The following is a 27972-nucleotide window of genomic DNA, read 5'->3' on the forward strand; positions in this document are numbered from 1 at the left end:
AAGAAGGAACGAGTTAAGATGTCTTTTCTTTGGTAAATGAAGGTTTACTTCATTTTACTTCTGGTAAGGATCTCTTATGAACACCTGGGGGTAGCTGACTCCCAGGTTTTATAAGCATGGGTATACTATTCACAATCATTAAAACTACATTATATATGGGTTCAAGTTTAAAAGTTCTACTACCACACTGACATGGTGGAAGGCATCACTTGTCCTGTCTGAGATCATGGATCATGGGTATGTGGAATTCTATGAAATCATTTTCAGTCAGATCCTTCTCAGGCCTTAAAGCACCCCTTCCTCACCATTCAGTATCACAGTACTTCCTTATGGGTCTTTCTCAGTCAATTAGTTCTCGCTGCAGTGAGCAGCCTCTGGGTCTATTTCTCTGATTATGCCACATTCATTTCTCCCCATTTTATGGTAGTTAATCATTACAAGTTCAGAATCTTAACTATGGGCTTAGAGGCAACTGTGTCCTCCTCTGAACGCATAGTCCTCATCATCTACACTGAATATTTAACTGGCAATTAACCAAGCCCGCTTTGTGACATTTCTGGCGTTTTCCCCAAGTAGATTAATGCCTCTTGAGGGCAGGGACTTCTCTAGATTTTCCCCTAACTCTTAAGTCTATTGCTTTACGTTAGCAGGTGCTCCATTAACAAATATTTTCTTTGATTCCATATACAACTATGGTACACAAGTAAATGTTCCCTAATTTCTTGCTCAATGACTGACATAAACAGATATTCTTCAACAACAAATGTGTTTTTAAAAATATTTATAGCCTATTATCAGAGCCCATTTGTTTTTTATATTTCATATCAATTTACAGAGCCTTAAACCTGACCTCTTGAACATTTTCTATGCCCAATGAATAAATGAACTTGCTCTATAGGTCACACATGGAGAATCCTGTGAAGACTCATAGCAGTTCAGTTGTTAGAAGACATCTTAAAATTCCTCGACCTTAGTTTCTATTAAGATTATTATTCCTGAAAATGACTATTTTCAAATGCAATGGAAAAGAATTTATTTGTGGCAATTCACAGAACATCACTAATAGAGACAAACTGATAAAGAAATGGCAGAAAATGGAACCTTAATAGCTACCATTTCTCAAAAGCTAATTTTATGTTTGGTTGGTCCTAATTGCTCCCCAAACATGATCTCATTTCACCTTCACAAAAACTCTACAGGAAACGTACCAGTTATTACCCCCATTTTCAAATGAGAAAACTGAAGACTGGAGATGACTAACCTAAGGACACATTAAAAAATTGTAGAAAGAAATGCAAAACAAGTCTGTCTTGCCCCAGAGTCTGTATGCTTCATTATTGTGTTGTTAATTAACATAATAATTAACATTATTATATTGTCAAGGAACAATGCAACTTACTACATCAACTGATACTCTTTATTTTCTCTGTAAACTTAGTGACTGATGGCCCTTCTAGATCGTTAATTTCTCCTCCCAGCCCAATTTTCTATTGCTTTTACCCACACCTTAATCAACACACAATTTTTTACTTTTTCCAAAGAATTCAACTTAGGTTTCACAGAAGCAATAGTTCTCTTTCTTTTTCATACTTTCCACATCTGTTTCCATAGTATTAAATTAAATTATGAAATTAAAAACAAAGTATAACTGGCATAATGAGGTTTGGATACAGAAACAATTGACTCCTGCTTGTTGAGCATGTATCTCAAATGGCTGGAGCATTAGCGTGTGGTCAGTCAGTACATCATCAGTCAGTAAGTTCACAGAGGGAATATAGCATGTCAGGTAATCTGATGAGTTGGTTAAATGCCTGTGTACCATCCCAACTCCCTCACCTTTTATGAAGATTGGTGTCCACAGAAGCATGGGTGAAATTACCTTTGAGTATAAAGGAGCAGTTTAAAATAAAAAATATGGTAGGCCATGGCTAACTGTAAGCAACCAAAAGCAGACTAACCTAACCTGAAGGGATGTTTCTCCTAGGCAGAGGCATAGGATCATTTCCTGTCCCTAGGTGGGCACTGAGAACCGGCCCCCCAGTGACATCAGTGGCTCAAGTACTTGTTTTAGTTTTCAACTCACTTTTCATTTCTGGTCCCTGGCAATATTACATTCTTAACTTTCTTGCTAGCTCCACTATACATTTAAACAAATGTTTGTTTTATTTTATCTAACATTAGCTGACTGAGCAGAAGGCTTTCAGGTCATCTAGTCTACCACAATGCTGCAATCAGAAGCCTTACCTGTACCTACTGGCTGGACTTGGTCACAAAATGAAATGTGCTTACCATACTCAAGTGAGAAACGGCCCATCAGTTCGACCTCCTTTAACTTACAAGGAATATGGCAAGCAAGTGTGAACAGTCAGATAAACCAGCTATGGGGAATACCAGAAACTCTGAGGTAGCAATTCAGTGTATAGGTCAGAATGACTTTCACCACCTTAGGAAGACCTGGCCTGCAACTCTGGGCTCTACTAATCTGGCTAACTGCATGTAAATAACTCCTATAAAATGGATCTTGGGACATAAACACATGGTCACAAGACAATGGATATGGGTCATATGAACGGCTAGAACAGGCCTAACTGGAACCAGTACTCTCAGTTGACCAAGAGGTTGGTCATGAATGTGATCGAACTCTTAGAACAATTTATCCAATTTTTGGATGAAAATTCTGCAGTCTGTATGAGCTGGTTTTATGATTGAAGATGCTATGTACATTATGAGCATGGAGAGGTACAATGTATGCAAAGAAGAATGAAATCTTTCATCAGGATAAAATCTTGGGTGTACTTTGGTAGGTGGATACTGAAATGTAAGAGTTAGACAACCACAGGGACCTTATATGATACAATCTTTTATTAAATAAGGCTCAATGGTAAAAAAAATCTGGGCTTTAACAATTCTGTGACCTGTGTACACCATGTACTGAGGAAATACACAGGACTGTATTATACTTGAGGTTATTTTGGGTAATTATTCCCGTTTCTTATTAGCTGAGTTAAATAGCCTTAAATTCATATAATATATGGCATATTGTAGGTGGACAAATATGAACAAAATTTTCAATTATTTTCTTTGGTTTAGTGATGAGGGAGGGTGTAATTCTACTGCCTTGAATAGTTTTATAATTGTAGGAATGATTCAGCTAAAAAATACATAAAAAACATGAGTTGGACTGGGCTGGTATCTTATTACCATGACATAGAGCTGAGCTGGAAGGAAGTAGAGGGTTGAAGGAACAAAATGGGAGATAATAAAAGAAACAAAAAGAATGGAAGATTGAAACTGAGGTAGAGATGGAGAGAGAGAAAATGTGAGGAGTTCCAAGATAATTCTGAATTCTGTTTCAACCTTTCCTTGAATTTCTAGAACATATTTACAGAAGGCTGAGGATGGAAGAGGAATGCTCTGTTTACCACAAGACAAGGGCTCATAAAAGACAAAAGCCATGCATTTTTTTTTCTGAGTCAGTGCAGGGAGAGGATCCACACTAAGCAGTATCATGTTTTTAGACATAAGCCCACTAGGTGACATACTTACTAATTCTTTTTACCTAATTATTTAAATATAAAATTAGCTATATATATATTCTACTAAGGGTAGTAAATCTGAAGCCTGTTTTTATACTTTAAAAATATTTCTTCTTTATATGCACATGGGGGGGGGGTGTTGAATAATACAGTTAAAAGGTTACACCCACCAAGAACATCCCAAAATAAAGACTGTGCACCTGCTTTAATGTATTAGTATGTTAAAAAAAAAAAATCCTCTTATTATACAGGACTGTTCCAGTTTGCTAAAACTGCCAGCATGCAATATACAAGAAATGGACTGGCTTTTATAAAGAGGATTTGTTAGGTCACAAAGTTACCGTTCTAAGGTCAAAAAAGTCATAAAAGTGTCCAAACTAAGGCATCAACATGAAGATATCTTCACCGAAGAAAGGTCAATGGCATTCGGAACACTTCTGTCAGCTGAGAAGGCATGTGGCTGGTGTCTGCTGGTCCTTTGCTCCTGGGTTGCCTTTCAAAACGGCTTTCTCCCAAATGTCTCTGGGCTTCTGTCTCTCTTAGCTTCTCTCAGCTCTCTGCTTAATACTCCTGTGGTATTTCTCTCTAAGCATCTGGGAGTCCTGTTTTAGCTTCTCAGTGGCAAACTCTGGGCTTCATCTTTTAGCTTATCATCTCCAAATGTCCTTCTGTCTGCATCTCCCAGAGTCTCTAAGCATCTGGGTCTGTGTTTGCTCTTAGCTTCTCTTCAAAATATTTCTCTCAGCTTCTCTGAGCTCCTTCTCTCCATGAGCTTTCTCAAAGGACTCCAGTGATCTAATTAAGACCCACCTGGAATGCGTGGGGTCATACCTCCACGGAAATGATCTGATCAAAAGGTCTCACCTACAGTTGGGTGGTTCACATCTCCATGGAAACAACCTAATCAAAAGGTCCCACCCTAATCAAAAGATTAATACATCTGCCCCCACTAGATTGCATTAAAGAACATGGCTTTCATGGGGGACAAAATAGATTCAAACCAGCACAAGGACATTACTTGATATCAGTGGCTTTCGAACATTTTTTTGTTACTGTATCAAAACCTACAATTAATGACCTACTTTACATGACTTTCCAGTTGTTTAGCCAAGAGCTTGGGGGTCATGGCGCACAAACTTTATCTGCTAAAGATCTTTGATGCATCTAAATTTCTTGGATCCCATTTTAAATCTTGGATATCCAAGTTTCTAATCTCATCACCTAGCTTATGATTCTCCTTTTCCTTAGAAGATTTTCTCCATACTCCCTTCTTAGAAGTATTATACCTCATTGTATGAGCCCTCTTTCTGACTCTCATTCATTTGAGCCTCTTCCCATTTTGAAGTCCCACATAAACTGCAGAGGAGACTACCGGAAGGCTTTTGCCACGCCACCCTTTTGAAACCAATTTATCTGACAAGATAAACAATTTGGGGGAGGGGGGGATATCTGAAAACTGAACACTGCTGTTGGTTTTAATGAAAGAGAATTTTAGGTGATTTCCAAGTATTTCCTTTAAATATCCCCCTTCACATTATACTTGATAATAGTTAATGCTGATAAGATAAACTCTTTATGAAAGAAATGCATTTTGATTTATACATAGCATTTTTTTCATAACTAGAAGATTACTGCAGACTACAATGGCAAAATTGAATTCATTTCAAACCATAGCAAGGTGAATTCTCTTCTCATGTTACCTTACACACTGTCATACCAAAACACGTATGTTTCTTGTGGTTTTTTAGCAAGGATTTTCCTTAATGCTCTTGTGGATTTGAATAGATATTAAACCTAAATATTTTCCCCCTTGTCTATTCCTTGTTGGTTAACATACTCATTTTTCAGCATGTTTGTTGACTGGTGGAAAGGGCACAGACTTCGATGATGGATGGACCCAGACGTGAATTCCTACTCAGCCATTTCTCCCTGAATGACCTTAGGAAAGTCACTTAACCTCTCTGAACCTTAGATGCATCATCTGTAAAATGGAGATAATGACACCTACCTCACAGGTTCAACTTAAAGTGAGAATATGAACATAAATCATCTTCTACAATATGCCTATGACTACCACTACAACTAGTGGTAACTATGTACACTCTTTCTCTCTTACTCACTTGCTTACTCATTTCCCTTGTTCTTGGGCCACAATTACACAAAGATGATAACATATTTCATATGAACAAGAAAGGAAGGGGCCATTTGTCACTATGCGGTGGGCTCCCAAATCATAAATATTCCCTATACTACACCTGTTCCAACTCTTGCAACTTTATCAAGAAAAGATTTTTCTAAAGAATGAATGTCAAAATTTTCAATAAAGATTAATTAATTCTTAATTGGCAATATTATTTTTTCTTCTCAATGTAGTTTAAGCAAAAATATGTATTTACAGTCTATTAAAGCCTGTTATCAGTGAAAGGGATTTTCTTTGTGTCAAATTACAAAGGGGACCAGGTTTCAGATTATATGATTTTTTTATACAAACAACAATGATATAAATATCATTCATAATCTCACTGAACAGTGGAAAATAGCACTTAGAAGTAGGGTATATTATCTAGCAGATAAACAATGTATACTGGTATGTCTGTTATAGAAAGGAAATGCTTCTTGCATAATGGAAAATTAAAGATTCCATTTAGTTACAATACTTTCATCGTACTATAAAAAGGTAAGGAAGTCCTGGGTCATCCTATAGAACACCTCCCTCTAAAACCTGCATTTGACCTGTAGCTATGCTTTAGACACTTTCTCATTAGCAGAGGAATTTTCCATGTTCATAAAATCTCCCATCAAAAATATTACTTAGGGAAATGTGTATGATTTTATTCTCAGTCCCATGTTCTGTTCTAGGATTATTTGTTAAGTTAAAAAAGTTAACTTACCATCTTACAATTGCCACCTACTCAAATAACCAGATTAAGTGGAAAATCATTTAATATACTTAGCAAACAGATCACTTGATAAACATATAAGGCTGCATTGGGTGCTGGTGAGAGAGAGAGAGAGAGAGAGAGAGAGAGAGATACCGAGCGAGAGAGAAGAAAGACCCGACTCCGTCCTCTCTGGAGAGTAGATATATGAACCCAGGATCAAAGAATCATTAAATAGAGAAGTTTATTTCACTTTGCTGGTCGGTGGTGATAGAAGCCCAGTACAGTCACAGAATTTGCTCAGATTCACTTCATTGTTTGTTCATCATCATTTTCTTCTCCTTATTAATCATCATCACTGCTTCTATTTATATATGTCTAGAACCATACTAGGCACTTTACCTACATCACCTCACTTAATCTTCTCTACAATGTTAGGAGGTGGTCTGATTAATTTCCCTTTACAGATGAGAAGTAAAGTAACTTGCCCAAGGAAATACAGCTTAGTAAGTGGCTATGCTGATCTTTGAATTAGGTCTGGCAGACTCCAATAGGCATTAAAGAAGAAGCAGTGCTTCAGAAAGATTAATAGAGCAAGGATTTATTGAGTGAATCAGAATGGATGGAGACTGAGCCAGGAAGGCTGACTGGGAGGTTGGTGCATGAGTGAGATGACAAGGGCCTAAACTAGATAGGATTAGGTAACGGGAAGAGATGCAAAAACATTTAAGGGAAGATGATCAGAAAGACTGAACATGACTCGGAAGAAGTTAAGATTTTAAGTTTGTTTTATTAGGAAAGCCAGGCTAAATGAGATAGCCGGAGAAAGTGAAGCAAGATGGGGGGAGGGAGAGGACAGTGGAAGCTAATCAGTTTGGTTTTAAACATGTTAATTTATAATAAAAAATTAATGCACAAAACAAGTCTTTGAAATTTGAGAATGAAAAATATGTGCAAAAGAGGTAGTTAAGCAATCTTAGCTATATACCCGAGTTGAAATATGTCAACCTAAAAACTTGTACATGAATATTCATAGCAGTATTTATTCATAATAACCCCAGATGGAAACAACCTAAAGGTCCATCAACTTATGAATGGATAAACAAAATGTGGAATATCCATACAATGGAATATTTATTCACTCATAAAAGGAATAATGTACTGATACAACATGGATGAGTCTTGAAAACATTATGCTAACCAGTCACCAAATACATATTGAATAATCCCATTTATATGAAATGTCCACAATAGGTGAATCTATAGAGACAGAAAGTAGACTGTTGGTTGCCTAGGACTGGGGGTGTGGGAATAAATGGGGAGTGACTGCTAATGGCTATGGGGTTTCTTTTGGGGCGGTAAAAGATATTCTAAAATTGACTGTGCTGGTTGCACAACTCCATCGATATACTAAAATCAACTGAATTGCAAAATTTAAATTGGTGAATTGCACAGTATGTGAATTATATCTCAATAAAGCTGTTAAAAAGGAAGAGTTAAGAAATTGTATTTCCAAGCAAACATTACAGATTCAGAAGGACAGGTAAAGACTACTAACAAACCTAGTCTTATGAAAGGCTTAAGTAAATGGTATTAAAGTGTAGTGACAAAAGTTTTTATTTTACCATATATTCAATCAAGTACTTATCTGGAGGCATGTGCTCTGAAAGTTCTGAATAACCTATCAATGTGATTCAAATTTCCCCAAATACCCAATTTATCAGACTAGGAATAAACAATAAGCCAAAAAACTTCAATGTATGAAACACTACTTATGCTTTCCTCTGGATGGGTGATTTGCCTGTTTTCTTCATTTTTCTATTTTTCTGCCCTCATCATTTTATAAGCACTTATTTTAAAATGTGAAAAAAACTATTACTACTTGCCATATACTACATGTATAAGATCTGTTCACTTAACCTCTTCATTTCCTACTCCAATACTAACCCAATGTTTATTACTTGTCTCTGTAACCTAACTAGAAGTCTTCTGAGGAAGGGCTAACCCTTACTTGGTTCTGTAACTCACCACACAGTCTGTCTGTGATTGGCACTCAATACATACTGAATAGTTAGTGGTCCTCCTATGGAGAAGACTTTCTCTCTCTTCTTCCCATCAACTTCAGTCCCTCCCACCTCAAAATTCACTTCCATGGTTCATCCCTGAGGAAATCAAGTGCCAGCTTGTTTATCTGCAATAAACATCCATACACAGAATCGATACATACACAGAGCCAAAACAAGAGTTGATTTAAATGGTTGTATATATTTTTATGTTTTAAATAGTTTGTGGCACCTGACAATATATGCCTGCATAGAAAGGGTATTTTAAAACCAGGGCTGATTTATAATTAGTCCCTGTTCTGGTTTGCTAATGCTGCCATTATGCAAAACACCAGAAATGGATTGGCTTTTATAAAGGTGGTTTATTTGGTTACAAAGTTACAGTCTTAAGGGCAGCATTAGCAAATTGAACACTTCAAGTGTCCAAAGTAGGGCATCAACAATAGGGTACCTTTACTGCAGAAAGGCCATTGGTACCCGCAAAACCTCTGTTAGGTGCGAAGGCACGTGACTGACATCTGCTTGCTCCCAGGTTGTGTTTCAAAATGGCATTCTCCAGAGCATCAGCTTTCAATGGTCGTCTTCAAAATGTCTGTCTAGGCTGCAGCTCCTCTCCAAAATGTCACTCTCAGTTGCTCTCCAGAATGTCACTCTTAGCTGCTCTGAGGTCCTTCTGTCTGTGAACTCCTTTATGTAACTCCAGTGATCCAATTAATACCCACTCTGAATGGGCAGGGTAACACCTCCATGGAAATTATCCAATCAAACATTTCACTCACAGCTGATTGAGTCACATCTCTGTGGAAACACTCAATCAAAGGATTCTAATCTAATCAACACTAATACATCTACCCCCACAAGACTGCATCAAAGAACACAGTGTTTTGGGGGACATAATACATACAAACCAGCACAGTCCCCTAGGTCTAACATCTTGCCCAAACCATCACAGAAGCAGCAAGAGGCATGTAAGATAGGAACTTTGCCCTAGGTGTTTACTTCATTCAGGTATGCAGGATAGGGATGGGCTCATTGGAAGAAAAAGAAAGAGAAGTGTTGAGAAAAGGTGTAGCAAAGGTAAAACAAAGAGTAAGAGGGTGTGGAGTGGGAAAGAGGCACTAGAAACAAAGGAATCAAGAAAGGAAGAAAGGCTGGATGGAAAGGTCACAGAAAGAAAGAAAAAAGCAAAGTAATAAAGGCGAAGGATTGTGGCATGGAGAAGAATCTGAGGTGAAGTTCTGTCAGAGACAGAGACCAATCAAAGTAAACCTCTACCAGGGAAAGGAGGTGCCACTGACAGGAAAGATGGGATGACAAACATCAGAGAATGTGCTGGCCTGTCTGTCCATAGAAGGGGACCATGAGTCTGGTAATTTCCTTAAAAATAAATGGCTGAATTAATTCTTCCTTGTTACCAGATGTGAATAATTTATTTCTCCACAGAGCGCTCATATTTACTGGACTATGAGTAACTTCCTTTAGAGAGAGAGAGAGAGAGAGAGAGAGGGAAAAACAAAACAAAACAAAACAAAACCCACCACTTTTCATTTCAAAATTGAGAATTAAAATTAAACTAGAGCTCAGCAAACCACCCGAAATTTTGAGAACATTACAAAACTTACAAATTAATATATTGACTGACTTAGTCAATTTTATATATAGTAGATGACTAAAGAAGCCTAAGTAGTCATTAAGATAAAAAAGTCATTTCTAACTACCACAACAAATATCTAATACGTATCTAATATTTTCCAGGCATAGTTATTCCTCTTAAATACTTATTTAATTAAAGAATTTCATTTCTGTTCTCCCAGTGATATCTCATCCTTCCTCACATTACTGAATACAATATACTTTCCATGCCTTTAAAATTAGAAAGCTTTGCTGGCACTTTTCTTGTCCACACAGCAGAAACAAGCATGCTTTGTCTCTGTGTGTGTCTGAGATCCAAGGATTCGTTTTACAAACCTTCTGATAATTCTTGCTACTCCCCCAAAACCTCCCTATCTTTTCCTCTCCAGTCATACTTCTCAGGGGAATTATTAAAGCAGGGAAAGGAATTATCACATATTAAGCACTTTCTAAGGGCTGCGTTCCTAACTATATTATTGCATTTTAATTTTAACTCTAAAGTCAGATGACTAGCAAGTACTGAACAACTTTGCATTTGATAGCAAAGAAATCTAAGTAAAATCTAAGAAGCTATATTTTACATGGCTGAAACCTTTACTACTACTAAGAAACCGGAGGTAAGTCAAGGGAGTCACCCTTCTCACCACAGACAATAAACTTCTTTAATAGTCAGATATCCCAGGCCCAACGTTCTGGGGAATACTGTCTTCTGTCCCTTCATAAAAGCACCAAGCTTGGATGACTCTCCTCCTGCCTTGTGGAATGTCTAGCTGTAATAGCCACTTTATTTTAAGGTGGGTTTGGCAAGGGTGATGGTGGTGTGTGGAGACACAGAATAGATTGTCAGAGATTATCATGGACATCTGGCAAAATCAGTGCTGGAAATTTAGTAGTTAGGCTTTGATTATTAACTGGGCTCAGGGTTCATCAATTACCTTTACTCTGCAGAAGAACTGTGAACTAGAGACATCACTCAACTGAACTGGACCCTCATCATCCCCTGTAATAAAATCATTTTGTTTCACAACTCCTAGTCCTGTTTCATGGTCTGTCTCCCTGGGACTGAAAGAAAGGCTCCAATAGTTCTGTGAGTAAGAACCTTAGCATCTGGTTCCTCAATACCTAGCCATTAGGGTAGTGCCCAGAAGTAGGGTGCAAACCAACCCAGTTTACCTGGGGTGGTCCTGGTTTTAGCACTGTGACCTGGGACACCCCCCGTCCTGGACAAAGTGGGATGGTTGGTCACCGTGTCCAGGAGTCCCAGAATAGGAGGTTGTAGAAGAGGGAATTAAAAAAAAAGGGTGGGTGGGGGGAGACAGAGAGAGAATTCTTTGTTATTTCCAAGGGCTTCTTAAAAAAATCAGACAAGCATCTCTCAAACCATTAAGACCCAAGGTGGTCGAAATGGAGAGATTTCATTCTCTTTACTCTTAATAACTTGCTGCTATTATGAAAGGGACTAAGACCCAAGGTAGCTCCCTCCTCATATCATAATTCAAGATGTTATTACTCAAAATTGGCAAACAATCTTCTAAAACTATGTCCTTTTTGCCTCTGTTGCAGAGAAAGAGCCTTGCCTATCTTAGCCTACATGGCTGCCTGAGGAAGTATACGATTTAAAGAGGCATCAACAATAAAGTGTTTTAGAAGCAGAGCTACCTACATATCTAGGATGAGAAACAGAATCATCTGTTCTCCAGTCTGAGTGATTGGTAGTGACAGGCTGCATGCTGGGTTCTGGAAGATTCTGAAGCACCATCTAGGTGCAGGAGAGCATGTTGAGATGAACCAGCAATGTATCACACTGAAAACAAACTAACCAAGTGAGTCAAGGTGATCTAAGTGAAATCAAGTTTTCTCTTTCTGAGAAGCTGATATCAAAGCAACACAAATGGAATAAAAGCCAGAACATTTTTAATAGAGACATACCCCAATAGCAAATATTACATATATTAAGTAACAAAATGGTGGCTTTCAAAGTCACTTTTTATTTTGAGAGACACTTACTCATTTCTGAATCCCTTAGTCTTGTCCTTGACACAATGTTTTTGCCACAGGGAGTTTTATGGGCTGTTTTGTGTGTGTAGTCTTCAAGTAAATAATTATATGATCATCTCTCCTGATGCTCACATGCGTATGTGTTCTCTTGCAAACATCGCATAATACTGACATCAGTCAGCTGTTATCAAAATGACATCTTTCCAAGGTTGAAGGTTTTACTGTTCATTTTGGGGAAAACTAATCAGAATTCTCTGAAATGAAAGTGTTTGAAGTATTTAAAAAAAATAGCTCTGCTTAAAAGGGAACCCAAAATATCACTCATAGGGTATTACAAATGATCCAAAAATATCCTCAAATTGAATTCAATCATTGGTTAAAAATAGTCCAAACAGTAGAAGACCGTCTTCTTCATTTTTTCCTTAAAAAAAAAAAAAAAAAGAAAGAAAAATCTGCTTAAGCATACAAATGTGCTGGCCCTTGAATGTCAATGATGTTGCCCACATATGTCTCTAGTATTGAGAGATTAGTGTAGAAATCAATCAACGAAAGTTAGCATTTATTTTGTTAGGATAAAATTTTATTGACCCAAAAGTCAGCTTAATTTTTAAAAAGGTTTATTTATATTTTTAATGATGGGTGGGTATTTAAAAAATAATGAAATATTTGGTTGATTACAAAATGCATTGTAGAAAACTGGAAAAACAGAGAACAGTAAATAGAAAGAAATCATGTGGCATCACTTTCATTCTTTTCTCTTTTTATATACAAATGGATGAAACGGTATCTCTAAGGATCTTTTCTTGCTCAAACAAATTAAGATGGAACCATAACCCACAGCAGGATGTGAATCCTGGCTGAGTAGTTCTTGGTTTGAAAAAAGCATAAAGAGACAGCCAGTGGTTAGCAGTTGTAAAAAGCTGTGACAATACAACTCAAGCCTCTTTGAAAAAAGGACACATTAAAACATTATTTGCACACACATTTTCACCTGCCAGTTTATATGACAGAGAGCAGTGGTAAGCTCTTTCTTTTTAAAATGAATGTAAAGACAACTGGTAGTCTGTATGCATAAATATTCCTACCCGTAAATTCTGGGGGGAAACCAATAATGTCTGATAACACAACAATTTAGTACCGGAAACAAAGACCACAACATTCCTTAGAAATTTCACAGACTATCTAAGCAAAACAGACCCATTGGGATTTTTTTCAGTGATATGTGAGTGAAGAATGCAATTTTGTGATGGATGTAGATTCAGATATGAACAGTAAAATACAATTAAATGATTCAGACTCTTGCACTTTTAGCTTCCACAGACCTTATTTCTGCATGGGTCAAACAAAGGAAAGATGGTGTTTGACAACTGTGGATGACTCATCAGAGAAGGTTCTGACCATATGGATGTACTTGTTGAAATAAAGCTGCTTAACAAAGCCAGCCTTTTTTCCTCCCTGTGAGCCAGTGAGGGTTTCATTTTAGGAAATGGAAGTGTCATTGTGGACAAACTGTCCTGAGTATTTATAACATAATGTGTAATTTCCTTAACCGCCTCTGAACAAAGAATATGTGAATGGAACTTAGTATCTGAATTTCTTTCACTCTCGTGTCATTTGACATGTAGTCTGTTTACAAAACCCACTCAGCACTGAGACATGTACATGATGTGCTATAAAAGTGGTACAGGCATACTGGTTGTGCTAGTAGTTTACCGATTAATTTTAAGAGCTCTTTATTCATTAAGGATATTATACCTTTGTCATAATTATTAGCTTTTATTCAAGATTACCATATACTTTTTAACTTTGTCTATAGTATTTTCATTGTTATTGATGAAAAAAAGTTTTCCATTTTTTATATATAATCAACTATATTAATATTTTTATTTGTGACTTTTTAATGCTTTCAAAGTCTATCCCTTTTCTAGGGCCATAAATATTTATTACAGTTTTTTTGTTTATCTTTTTATGGTTTCATTTTTAATATTTAACTCTTTAAGCTATCTGTCACTTGTTCTTTGGTAAGGAATAGCGAGAATCTCATCAGTTGTCTTTTTTTTTTCCTCCATCAAGGTGACCAAGTATCCTATCTAATTTAGTGAACAAGCTATCATATTCTCCCAGATTTGTGATTTATGATGAATAACACTATTTTCTAAACTGGGGTCTTTCTATTCTGTTCCATTAATGTTGTCCCTTCTGATGGTCCTACCTTGTTTTTATTAGTGTGACTGCACAACTCATTTTAGTGGCTGGTGGTGGAAGATTCCCTTCATAACTCTTCTTTCACAAAAACTATTTGGCTATTTTCACCAATTTAACTCTTCCAAACGCATTTGGAAAATTCCACTGAGATTCTGACTGGACTTGCATTAACTTATAAATTAATTTATAAACTCTTACATCTTTACAATATTCAATTTTCTCATTTAGGAAAATGGAACAAGTAATCAAATATTCTCTACCTCTACATACCTCTTTTATGTCTCCCAATCAAGTGTCATAGTTTTCTTGATATAGGTCCCATGCATTTGTTTACATTAGTCTACTGTTTCATACCATGAATGCCCCATGCAAACAATTCAGAATTCTCTTCTAAGAGCTCGGAATCCAGATACCAAACGTTGTATTAAATCAAAATCATTTAATTTTGTGTTTTCTTGGAAGCTAGATCCATCATGTTGGTGAATGGAGGAAGCAAAAGGGAAAGAGGACATTAGGGGATGAAGTAGAGTCTGCTTTATATTCATAGTGAGAAGACTGAACTCCCAGGAACACTCTGAAGGTTAAAAAACATGTAACCAAAAGCATTAAGGGTTCGTAAAAAAGAGAAATAATGTGTTAATAAGCACTCAGAGAGACGACTCATCGCATTGGATCATCCTTGGGAAAGCACCGACCAAGTAGAATTTAGCAGTTAAGGCTTCATTTTTGGTGGATGATTTACTGCCACTTCCCCTTGGGGAAAAAAAGTGATTAAACTCAGTCCTAAAATATACAAAAATGGTTACCCTGGCAGACCAGCCTGTCAGGTAACAATGCAATTTCTAGAACAGGGCAGGAATCTAGTTGTGTCCCCTACAGGGACTTTAGAATAAAATAGAAGGATTTAGCTATGTGTAATGGAAAGGAATATAAACCAGAAGTCAGGAGACCCAGCTTTTAATGCTGGCTCTGTAACTGATTAACAAGTCACTGAGTGCAAGCCAGCTACTTAACCTGTGCTCATTTGTTTAAAAAAAAAAACAAAAAACAAAAAACATACCATAGCTTCTGTTCCACTCTATATCATGGATGCGCTATGAAAATAATAAACTATGTGAATGAAACAGAACTGCTGAGAAGTAAAATTAGCCTGCTCAAGGTAATGTCACCAACCATACAGCAAGTATAATGAATCTTATTCCAAAGTTAGTCATTTTTGCTCTACACTATACCACCTTTTTCTTTTCCCCACTTGTGTATTCTTTTTCTTGTTTCACTATATCTAAATAAGCAAGGAAAATTCAATGCCATTGTTTTGGTCCTATCTATGGATTCAATTTAACTGTGATATTCTGCAGTGCTACTTACAAAGATCACTAAGTCAGGAAACTTGAAAGATGATGCAGTCAGGAAAATGACAAATACGGGAAAAATGTGTTACCCAATTCAGTGTCCAGGGCAGTGAAGCGAATCGGTTACCCCATTCCCCCTCTCCTCCATCAACTGAGCTTGAATGTGGTCTTTTCCTTGTATTGATGAAAAAAATGAGATCCTGAGATATTAAATGACTTGCCTGAGGTTTTGTATTCTGTTCACTCCTTCCTCATTCTGAGAAATTTTAATGAGTGCCTATTATGTCAGACACTGCTCTGGATGCTAGGAATATAGCAGTAAATAAATTATACCCCCCCACCAATGCACTGATAAATTATTGTTCAAACAATCAGTAATGAGTTTGAACATTTTTATTCACGTTTATCATTGTTAATACTTCTATGAATTTCTACTTCTCAATTTCCAACACAGCCAGATGGCTTTCCTTAATGAAATTTTGGTTAATGAATTATAGGAAATACTCATTTTTTCTAACTCTTACCAACAACCCTGAAACACAGGATTAATCCTCATTTTATGGGAAACTACGGATCAGGAAATTTTTGTAACTTGCACAGACACAATCATACATGATAAATGTGATGTGCTGGAGCTGGAATCAGTATCGTAAATCATGATCTCTTATCAATACTATTTTATCATATATTTAAATGCAATCTATCATAGCACATTTTTAAAATGTCACAACACAAATATTAGTCAATCTTTGGTCTCAGGACAAAGTAATACTTCATTTACTTATTAAACAAATGAATGTATAAGAATGAGTGGGCTCTGAGCATATGATTATATTTGTAATCCATTTATATTACATTCTCTAGACAAGTTAAAAAAAAAAAAAACTTTGGGGGGCGGGGCCATTTCTTATATACTTAAGGCTATGCTGCCAGAGGAGGCTGTCAGTTTACATGAGGTTTCATATACCTCTTAACTGAATTTAAGATTTAAATGACAACTGAATATTTTACCCAAACATTGCTTCTGGATTCAAAAAACACTCTGGTCAGTTTTTAGATTTTAAGGAAAACAAATGTCTACTTTCTAACATAAAGGATAATTACTGAACATCTAGAATTCCTGATTGTCACTGGTAGCCTTGGCACTGTAACCGAGGACACAATTTCCTCGAAAATGGGATTTAAATTCTTTCAACATATCAAAGAACTTCTGACTACTTTGCGCTAGATTAAAACTCCGAAAGAAATTTTAAGGAAGTATATTACACTTTAATCTTGTGGCCCTTATTTATAAGAAATTTGTAGATAAAAACCAGTGTAACATTAAAAATGTTGAGTAGGTAACTTATCTTCAACATTGACAGCTATTGATAATAGTAGGCAAAATTTATCAAGCACCTATATATATATATGTATGTATGTATGTATATAGTCTTATTTAATTCATTATCCTCACTGTAAAGGTTTGAACTGAGGCTTAAGTTAAATTAAGAACAAATTTTAAACCTCTAACATCTACTTCTTAGCAGCCAAGAGAACACACAATGGTACACATACAGGGTGATTATCATTACTTGAGAAAGCACAAAATGAGCTTCAAAATAAATTTTTAAAAATTAGAAGTCTGTACTATGCTGGTCTTAGCTAATTAATTAGAGCCCTTTAAAATTTACAAAGCATTACAGGTAAAAGGATTTACTATTACAAATAACCAGTGTTGGTATAATTCAGTAATACGTATTGTATGCTTTGCTCATAAAATACACTTTAAAATTGTTTGTGTAAAAAAAAAAAAAGTTTGTATAACTTTAGCACCTGACACACATTTTAGATTTCTTCACTTTTGCATGGTAAAAGGTATAATAGACACTTCAATTTTTAATATGGTAATCTAACTGCTTCTTTAAATTAATTTACCAAAAATATTTAAAACTAAACTTTTAGTATACCTTTGGCATTATAATGTTACTAGTATCAATATTATTTTTTTTAAATGGTATATTTAGAAAGATAAACCTGGCACCTGAAAGAAGGAAGGTTACCTTGATACCAGAGCTCAGAGCCTCTGAGTAACACTGTCCCACCAATCCCATGTCCCAACACTGAACAAGGTTTTACTGTCTCATGTTTTACTGATCCACTCATCTGAGGCTGAACTTTCCTTGTACTTTTACCCACTTGTTTGGGACTTCTGCCAATGCCCAGATAGAAGGATGCTTCAGAGCGAATGTGGGGTTTGCCTCACTGAGTCCTGCTTTGTAAGGCAGGGTTCTGAGAGGGGACAGGAAAATGCACCCTGTGTTGACCCTCCCGGCTGGGCATGGGCTCCAGTCCTGTTCTGCCCTTGACAGGCTGTGATCCGTGAGGGCAACGCTAACTTTCAGAGTTGAAGTTCCTTGAATGATCCCAAGGAAAAGCACTACTTAGCATACTAACATGTCCACAATTTAAATGCATTTTTCCTTAACAGTGCTTGAAAATGTCTTTTGACACCCAGAATTAACTAGTCATTGGATACCACAAAATTACTAACTTTTGCTTTTCAAGGAGAACACCATATTTCATCAAATCTAAGATGCTACCAATTGATTGCAATATACATCTAGATTTTAGAAATAATAGAATAATAAAATGTGAAAAAAAATGCACAACTTAGAAATACCAAAATATGGTAGAATTGTTGATAAAAGAGCTATTTTCATGTTGGGAGGTATCAAAACGCTTCAGGTGTACTATGTTTAGACTCTCCTGGATGCACCACTGGATCTTATATCTTCTCTCTCTCTATAGATCCATTTAATTATTCAGTTCACTGAATACAGATTTGCTGAACGGTCTTTAAGTATAAAAAAATTCTCAGAGCTTTGATGAACACACATGGAGAGCTGCTGGTCCAAAGTTCTTGAAATAAAACAAGCAAATAGGAGACAGATTTACTGCTAAGCACATCTTGGTTAAAACATGCATTTCTTGATAACATTATTGAACATTTGTTCTGGAAAATTCAGTGAAGAGTATTATGGGGTAGAGTCTTTTGATATAGTTTGGTGACCAGACCCCAGGTTCCTTTGTGTATTAGTGGTGTAAGGAGCATGCTGGAAAATTGACAAAAAGAGCTTCAATTAAACTCCAGTCATTCTCTTCCCTCAAGAAAAGCTTCCTTGCTCAGCAGTATAACTGGAGAACACGGATTTGGTCCTTAGAGCCTTCCTGTTCTCATTGGAAAACTGGAGTCTGTGCCTGGGGCACCACCATGCTAGCCACATCTACCAATGAACACATCAGACTGCACGTTTAAACTGCTTTGTACAATTTCCTTTTTTTCCTCTTCTTTTGTCTAAATTTTTTTTTGTTTTGTTTTGTTGTTATGGGTAGTGACAGTTTCTGGTTTCTTTCGTTTATCAACGGTTTCCTTTACCACAGCCTCTATTCCTCCTGCTGGAAGCCTGGCAGGATTGGAAGCTAGAAGAAAAACCACAACTGAATAGCCTGGCACTTACTTTAACAGTCATTTCCAACCACAGATTAATACTGTGACTGGATTTGACTAACGTCTCTCAATCAGCTCAACTGTCATTACTTAAGGACATGCTAGCCAGTGAAAGACAAAAGGGAAAATATCAGCGAATTCAAATAATGATTTTACTGACTGCTCTTCTTTTGAATCTAAAGGTTATTTCTCCGAATAGCCTCTTCTTGATTCACCTTAATAATCCATATAGTATATGGTTCAGGAGATAAAATACACCCCTGCCCCAACAAGATGGAGGCTTAAGGCAGCTGTTAAGGATTGCCACGGGTACCAGTTAGCGTAAGAGGGCTAACTGCTCAGCTGCCCATGGGGTGTGTAAGTATCCTGTACCTTGCCGCATCCACTTGTGGAAACTGCATTGGAGGCTGGTGTTCAAGTGTGTTATCCAGCATCAAGGTTCAAATGGAGCAGGTCCTCTTAGGAGGTTCTGTGCAGGTAACAGTGGTGCTCAATGCTGGTTTATTACAAATGGAAACCAGGTTTTCACTTAACATTTACCTTGACACTAGCAGACTCCAGGCCTAGTGAGGCTGACAGGCTATTTCAGTAGATATAAAAAGAGGATGGTATGGTATATGATATGGTATATGACTGGCTCACCTAAAATTAGATTCTATTCCAACTCACAGCTTTCGGCATTAACAAAAACTCCATTATATAGCATAAACTGTTAGTTATTCCCAGGTTTTGGTCCTGACAAAATCTAACCTACACACAAAGAAGAGGATGTGATAACTATTATTTACTGACTGATGACTGCCAGGTCCTAAGCTAGATGTTTCACACCCATTAATCTCACTCTTCTCTTTAAAAATGTATTGAAAGGCATGCTTTTCCTACACCACTCTCTGAGAAGATAAAGTAGAAAAATCTTTCTGGAGGGTAATTTGGCTCCATGTAGCAAAGGTTTCAGGATCTTGAATATTCTTTACCTCATCATTTCACTTTGGGAATTAGTACTAAGGAAATAATCAAAGGAACATGGAAAACTTTAATTACAAGAGTATATACAAAAACCTTGTTTAAAACAGCCTTGCAAATTTCATTCATTCAACAAATGTTTATTTACTACATTCCTATTATGTGCTGGGGATTATTTAAATACAAATAAGATCATGATATATTTTTATATGAGAAAAGGAGTTTACAGAGAAGTATGATCCCATTTTTGTAAGAAAATTAAAATGTTGTATGGACAGGAAAAACAATAGAAAGACACCCATTTAAAACTTTAATAATGGTCATCACTTGGATGTTGGCATATGGTTTTTCCTTTCTTCTTCTTTGTGCCCCCTCCTCCCCTTTATAAGTATCTTGTGGGGAGATATTTTGAGACTATATAAATATTCTGATCCTTGTCATACTTTCACTCACTAGTTTTAGCATCCATTGATGACTTTCTAACTCCATCATTCATTCTACATTTATTTCTGGACATTCTACAGTATAAAAGAGTTTTCTGTCCTATTTATCTATTTATTGTAGACTCACAGATTTTGATAGTCAATGGATTATAATCCATTACTGCCATTATTTATTTTGATGCTCAAATTGCTTCACTTTTGTCCAGTGGGAGCTCTTTGAAGTTAAATTCTGAGTCCTTTTGATACGTTCCCATTCTTTTTTTTTTTCATTTCCTTACCTTCTAGTACAACAAGATGCTACAGGCTTATCTTGTACTCTTTACTTATATATTCAAAATGTTCTACAATAACCATGCATTACTTTTGTTAAATGAACATGATACATGCTATTTTTTAAAAAAAACATTATATAAAAAGTAGGATTATTTTAAAAGTCCAGATTACTGACCCTAGAAGGTTCAGAAATATCAAAACAAATGGAGGTCTTCTTTGAGTTCTAACTGAGATTGAGGAATGAGGGTGGGGTGGGTGGGAGGGGACTGCCTTACAAAGAAATACAAAAGGCGATTACATCCGGAAGATCATTAAATGCATAAATCATTGCTCTCTTCTCGATCTAAACCAGTGAGCAGGTGACACAGCACCAGATATGAAAGGGAACAGTTAAAAGGACATTCTGTTCAATTAATATCTTATAATCAAATGTCTCCTGGTTTCCCTCTCAGAAAACTGTGCATAGATGAATGGTGAGACATAATCATTTTCATCTGCGATTGAGTTTCTTACTGCTGACTGTTTGGAGTTTCCCTGTGAGCTGGTGTGAGATACTTCTTCCTGTGGCTCAGAACAAGACTGTCTATGAGGGCCAACACAGAGAGGGGAGAGCACTCTGAATTCTGTGAGCTACTATGGAAAGCAAAGAAAACCTGGGCAGAAGATCCCAATTTCTCCCTGTTGTGGAGTTAGGAGACCCTTCCCCAGAGTGCCCTGTCCAGTTTCTCTCATTGCAGCTCACTTGTATGTTCAGTCTTTTGCTACACTCCAGGACTGGTTCTAGCCTTTGTGGTGCTTGTGGTGGTGTAGAAGGGAAGAGACATAAGGGGCCCTATGACAATTAGTCATTACTTCAGTATTGAGTCATTTGGCCATGCTGCCCAGTTTGCTGTGACCTAAGTTCAAGCTTTGCACCCAGGCTTGAGGTTCTATGTAGAATTCCAGTAGCCCAGGTCCTAGGCTTCTGACTCTGAATTCTTCTCAGGTTTGATGTTACCTATGACGATGACCTAGGGCTCAGACCTCTACAGAATGCCTGACCCAGTCCTGTTTCTGTGGTGGACGCATAGGGTCTGAGATCCAGTGTGGACCTTGGACCATCCTGCTCTGAAGCCTGTATTTAAAATGCCTCATGCTCATCTCTAAATGAAGTGACCTCTGAATCACATGCAATGAATGCCTGCTATGTGCCATGTGGGGTACAGAAAGATGAACAAGATGCTACCCTGTCCTCAAAGAGATTAAGCATTAAGAGGAGGGAAGGCAAGGCATGGACACAAAAGCCTACAATATGAGAAAAACGGAATGCAAAGTTTTATGGAAAGCCTTAGGAGGAGAGAATTTTAACTTAGTCTCTGAGGAAAGAACCAGATAAAGGCAAGACAAGCAGGAGAAAAAAAAAAAAAAAAGACGAAAGGAACTGATGGTGGATGGCACAGCATGGACAAAGGCATAGAGGCAGAAAAATAGGACATTTGGGGGAATGATGAGGAGTAAGTAGGGATTATGAGAAATAATAGAGAGAAAAATACTTATGGTATGGGGTAAAATCTTATAAGCTGTTGAATATGTTGTTGGTCCAAATGGTCCAAGGAGGCTGTCAAGCCTGTCTTCAGATATAGACACCTAGCTCTGCTGACTATTTTTTTAGTATTTTAATTGATTGCAGAGATTGTTTGCATTTTTATATCTTTGCCCACTGTAATGGATTTTGGTCATAATCATGATTTACTTGATGCCAGCTCATGTCAGGAATTTAACTTCAATTTGAACTCTGTTCCTAAGGAAACTACAACCTGCTTTAAGATACGATTTTCAGGAACTCACTGCAAAGAAGACAAATTAGGATTAACCAGGGGACAGGTATGAATCATTAAATAGTCTGAATTATTTGGAATAACAAATAATTTGAAAATATAGAATTTAAATAACTTTAGGTACATATAATTGGCAAAATAGTGACTATCTGGAAAGTTCTGTAAATATAATTCTGCAAAAAGCAGAATCTTGACTTATTTCATTGTAAGTTCATCTCTCAGGGTTGAAGGATTAAGGAAAGGAACTGGCTTCTCTGTATTAAACTCTGATGAACAAGGAAAAACAATTCTGGTTAACTTGGGGGACAGCCCTAATTTGCTACCCAACTGTCATCCCTGGACCAGCATTAGCACCAACCAAGATCCTGAAAAATGCAGAATGTCTGGCCCCATCTTGGACCTAATGAATCAGACTCTGCCTTTTAAGAAAATTACCCAGAGATTTTTAAGTACATTAAAGTTTAAGAAGCACTGGTTTAACCAATGTACCTTAGCATTGCTAATGGGCAAGGAAAGAAACTTTTACAGACATGTGAACCAGAGTGCAAGATAAAGGAGATTTTTTTAAAAAGGTGTTGTCCAATGGCCAGAGATGTTAAAAAGGACTTACTGTCCAAAAAGGATGAAAGTAATCTGAAATCTTACCATTACTGCCATGAATTATTCCAAGAAGAAGAGGAGGGAACAGGAAGGGAGGGCACTGAAGACAACATTATTCCATATAATGAATTTAAGGTTCAACTGATGATTGGAAACAGGTGAAGTGTTTTTTGAACGAGCATGTTCAATCTTCTTGACCAAAAGGGGGATGTGAAATGAAACGAATAAAGCTTCAGTGGCTGAGAGATTTCAAACGGAGTCGAGAAGTCACTCTGGTGGACATTCTTACACACTATATAGATAACACTTTTTAGGTTTTAATGTATTGGAATAGCTAGAAGTAAATACCTGAAACTACCAAACTCCAACCCAGTAGCCTTGACTCTTGAAGACGATTGTATAACAGCGTATATTATAAGGGGTGACAGTGTGATTGTGAAAACCTTGTGGACCGCACTCCCTTTATCCAGTGTATGGATGGATGAGTAGATAAATGGGGACAAAAACTAAATGAAAAATAGGGTGGGATGGGGGGGATGATTTGGGTGTTCTTTTTTATTTTTATTTTTTATTCTTATTCTGATTCTTTCTGGTATAAGAAAAATGTTCAAAAATAGATTGGGGTGATGACTGCACAACTATATGATGGTACTGTGAACAGTTGATTGTACACCATGGATGATTGTATGGTATGTGAATATATCTCAATAAAATGGAATTAAAAAAAAAAAAAGAGCATGTTCAGAAGACTGAAGGAAGGACATATAATTAAAATAAATTAATCAGGAAAGAAAGAAAGAAAAAGGCTAATTATACTGGAAACCTTTCAGAAATGCTAATGTCTTCCAAATGAACCAAATCTAATGAAAACATGAAGAAATGATAGATTGTTAGCTTGTTCAGAGCCAGAACAAGGAAGAAGTAGGGCAAAGGCTTAGGGCAGGTGATGCAATGATGAGATGACACACAGAGCACCATATTCAAATTGCAATTGGTGATGCAAATTCAATTAGAAGAGATTAGGAGAGATGTAAAGTCTAAAAGAGGAGACATAAAGAAACTACCTTTATCCTGTTCCAGAAAAAAGATACACAAAGGTACTTTAACAATAAGAACTACAATAATAGTGGCTATATGGCCACCTCAATAGTTTTCTTATTGATCCTCTGTCTAGATGTTCTAGCTATTGATAAGAGTGGTATATTGAAGTCTCCAACTATTATTGTAGTGACATCTATTTCTCCCTTCAGTTTTGCCAGTGTTTGCCTCGTGTGTACTGAGGCACCCTGGTAAGGTGCATAGTTATGTTTGTTATTTTTTCTTGATGGACTGTCCCTGTTATTAATATACACTATCCTATGTCTCTTATGAATTTTGCATTTAAAGTCTATTTTGACCAATATCAGTACAGCTTTCCCAGCTCTTTTTTGGTTACTGTTTGTGTGGAATATCTTTTTCCAGCCTTTCACTTTCAACCTATTTGTGTCCTTGGTCTAAGCTGAGTCTCTTGTAGACAGTATATATAAATGGATCACATTTTTTTTAATCCAATCTGCCAGTTTGTGTCTTTTGATTATGGAGTTTAATCCATTAACATTCAATGTTATTACTGCAAAGACAGTACTTACTTCAACCATTTTATCCTTTGCTTTTTAAATGTCACACATTATTTTTGTCTCTTTTTCCCTTTTAGTTACCCTTACTGATAATCATCATTTCTCTCTCTCCTGTCTTTTCCTTTCAGCCTGCAGAAGTCTCTTCAGTATTTGCTCAGCTAGTCTCTTGTTGATGAACTCTCTCAGTTTCTGTGTATCTGTAATTATTTTAAACTCTTCCTCATATTTGAAGGACAGTTTTTCCGGATAAAGAATTCTTGGCTGGCAGTTTTTTTCTTTCAGTACCTTAAATATATCATACCACTGCCTTCTTGTATCCATGGTTTCTGATGAGAAATCAATCTTATTCCTGTTCCCTTGTATGTGATGAACTGCTTTTCTGTTGCTGCTTTCAGGATTCTCTCTTTATCTTTGGCATGTGATATTCTGCTTACTATGTGTCTCAGAGTAGATCTGTTAGCATTTATTCTATTTGAAGTAAGTTGTGCTTCATGGACATGTATGTTTATGTCTTTCATAGGAGTTGGGAAATTCTCAGCCATTATTTCCTCAAGTATTCTTTCTTCCTCTTTTTCCTTCTCTTCTTCTTCTGGCATACTCATGATGTATATGTTTGTGCACTTTGTGCTGTCATTCAATTCCCTAAACCCTGCTCAATTTTTTTCCTATTCTTTTCTCTATCTGTTCTTCTATCTTCTATGAAATTTTGATTGTTCTGTTTTCTAGATTGCTGATTCTTTCTTCTGCTTGTTCAAATCTGCTATTGTCAGCCTCTAGTGTCTTTTTAATCTCTTCTTTTGTGCCTTTCATTCCCATATGTTATGTTTCTTCTTAAACTTTCAATTTCTTCTTTATGCTCACACATTGTCCTCTTAATATCCTTTATCTCTTTAGCTATATTGTCCTTTATCTCCTTGAATTGATTTAGGAGATTTGCTTGAATATCTATGATTAGTTGTTCCAAATTCTGTGTCTTCTCTGAGGTTTTAATTTGTTCCCTTGAGTGGGTCATATCTTCCCATTTCTTACCATGGATTGTAATTTTTTGCTGATGTCTAGGTATCTGACTATTTTGATGAGTTTACTCTGAATGTCAGTTTCTTTCTCTTGCCTAGAAGTTTATTACTGACTGGCTTTGTGTTAAGACTCTTCTTTGTTGCTTAGTCCACCTTATTCTATACCTTTAGAATAGCCCATGCTTAACTGATTAGGTTTTTTCAGTTCTTCATCTGATTCTTGCCCTGGATGTGTAATGCAATTTTTAAGACTGTACTTTTTGTGCAACTGTTTTACCTTCAGGAGAAAGCTTTCTTTCCTCTGTTCCTTCTCCAGGAATCTTGTTCTGTTTGTTTTTGTTTTCCCTCTATAGCTTTTTACAATCCCTTTCTTATCTCTAGCTGCTTTTGCTGGATGGCAAATTCTGGTAGGAGGGATCACCCCACAAAGCACTTTCCCAAGTCAGTATTTCCCAGCCAAAACAGGGCCACAGACCCATGAAGGGGGTGAAGACCAGCTCCAAAGTTCCCTGGGGAGGGGATCAGGAAAGGCACCCAAGACCTCTATGATGGCTCCCCAAATCTGTGCTTTCTTGGACTGCCCAGAAAATCATCCCTTCAGCTAACCATACCCTGGAGCCCTGAGGAAGTGATCTGTCTTTAAATCTCCACTGCCTCCACCCCTGCCAGGGGTGGGGCTGAAACAATGGCTGTCACCACCTTTGCTGAAACACTAGCTCAGAGTTGGGACCCAGAGACTGGAATTCATTTATCAAAAGTCATGATCAGGAATCTGCCTGTTCTTGAGGAAGAGGATTTTTATGTCCCTTTTTGTCCCCAGTGAACTAGACAGGGAGTGGACCCCAAGGAGCCCGCTCTGAGAGTGAGGGATGGGTGCCAGGAGCTGATGAACGGACAAAGCAACTCTTTGTTCTTTACTTTAGTTTACCAGTGTTTTCCTCCTGCTCTTTCCTGGATGCTGTACAGTGTTCTTCTGGCCTCTGGAGCCCCAGAACAGTTGTTTCAGATAGTTCTTTCCTGTTTAATAGCTGTTTTGATGGAAAGACTAAGTCCTGGAGCTCTCTATTTCACCATCTTCCCTAGAAGATCCTCCCTCATTTGGGATATATTAATACCCTTATTATAAAGCTGAGGAAACTGAGTTTGAGCAATGATTAATAATGAGTCACCATTAACCAGAAGTGATGGCGGCATAGCTAGATACTCCACAGTGGGTTCTCCAAACCACTTTTCTACATTGAGTCCTTTAGATATGACTGTGGAACTGTCAGTGGACTTGAGACTCAGCCTGAGCAAAAGTTTCCTTTAAAAATATAAATCAATGAATGGAAACAACACTGGTAAGTTTAGTTCTTTAGTCAATTCTAAGAGAAAAGAAAATCACAAGGAGCCCACAAGTCCACTAAGAACTTGGAACAAGTCTACCAAACAGCAAACTTCAGTATTTCATTCACTAATTCAGAAAATTTGGGGATCTGTGATGTGCTCTTCATTGTGCTAAGTGCAGAGAACACAGAAATGATAAATAAGGCTGGCATGGTCTCTGACTTTGGGGGCTTACAGTTTAGGGAAAAAGAAAAACAAGAAATAAACAATAAGTGTTCCTACCACTTGCTCTGATGAAGAACAGAGTGGTCAGGAAAGGTGTCTGTAAAGACACGGCACTTAACCTGAAGGATGAAACAGGAGGCAAGGCTGACTGAGCCTATTCATTTCTCATTCATCTGTGGTAGTAGATGGAATTTTTGAGTACTTTTCAAAGGTACTTTATGACTTGGGTTCTCTTAAGCAGGTCAACCCCTACTTTTATAACCCACATGCTTTATCACTAATGCTTTCCTGTTCAAAACATCAAAGATACGATACAAATCAGATTTTACTATCCAATTTAGTAGTGTCCTTATTTTTCTAAAATACAGAAAATCACTTCAGAATCAGGGATAAGAGGAAAGGTCTGTGTGTTTCTGCCGAGTTCATCCAAGTGAACTATTTGTTTCTTCCCTGTGGAATTTTCATATCAACTTTAGGAAAGATGATCAAAGAAAAGAAATTGGCCCAGAGGGTCCTAAGAAAACACAGCCAAACTTAC

General features: G+C 37.0%; 1 protein-coding gene across 3 annotated transcripts in view; it reads right to left on the bottom strand.

Moving 5' to 3' along the window:
* Window positions 1-27972, bottom strand: part of CDK6 (cyclin dependent kinase 6) — a 234551-nt gene that overhangs the window by 17433 nt on the left and 189146 nt on the right. The gene's annotated exons all lie outside the window — the stretch shown is intronic.

Source organism: Choloepus didactylus, chromosome 5, assembly GCF_015220235.1.
Source record: "Choloepus didactylus isolate mChoDid1 chromosome 5, mChoDid1.pri, whole genome shotgun sequence".
Taxonomy (NCBI): domain Eukaryota; kingdom Metazoa; phylum Chordata; class Mammalia; order Pilosa; family Megalonychidae; genus Choloepus; species Choloepus didactylus.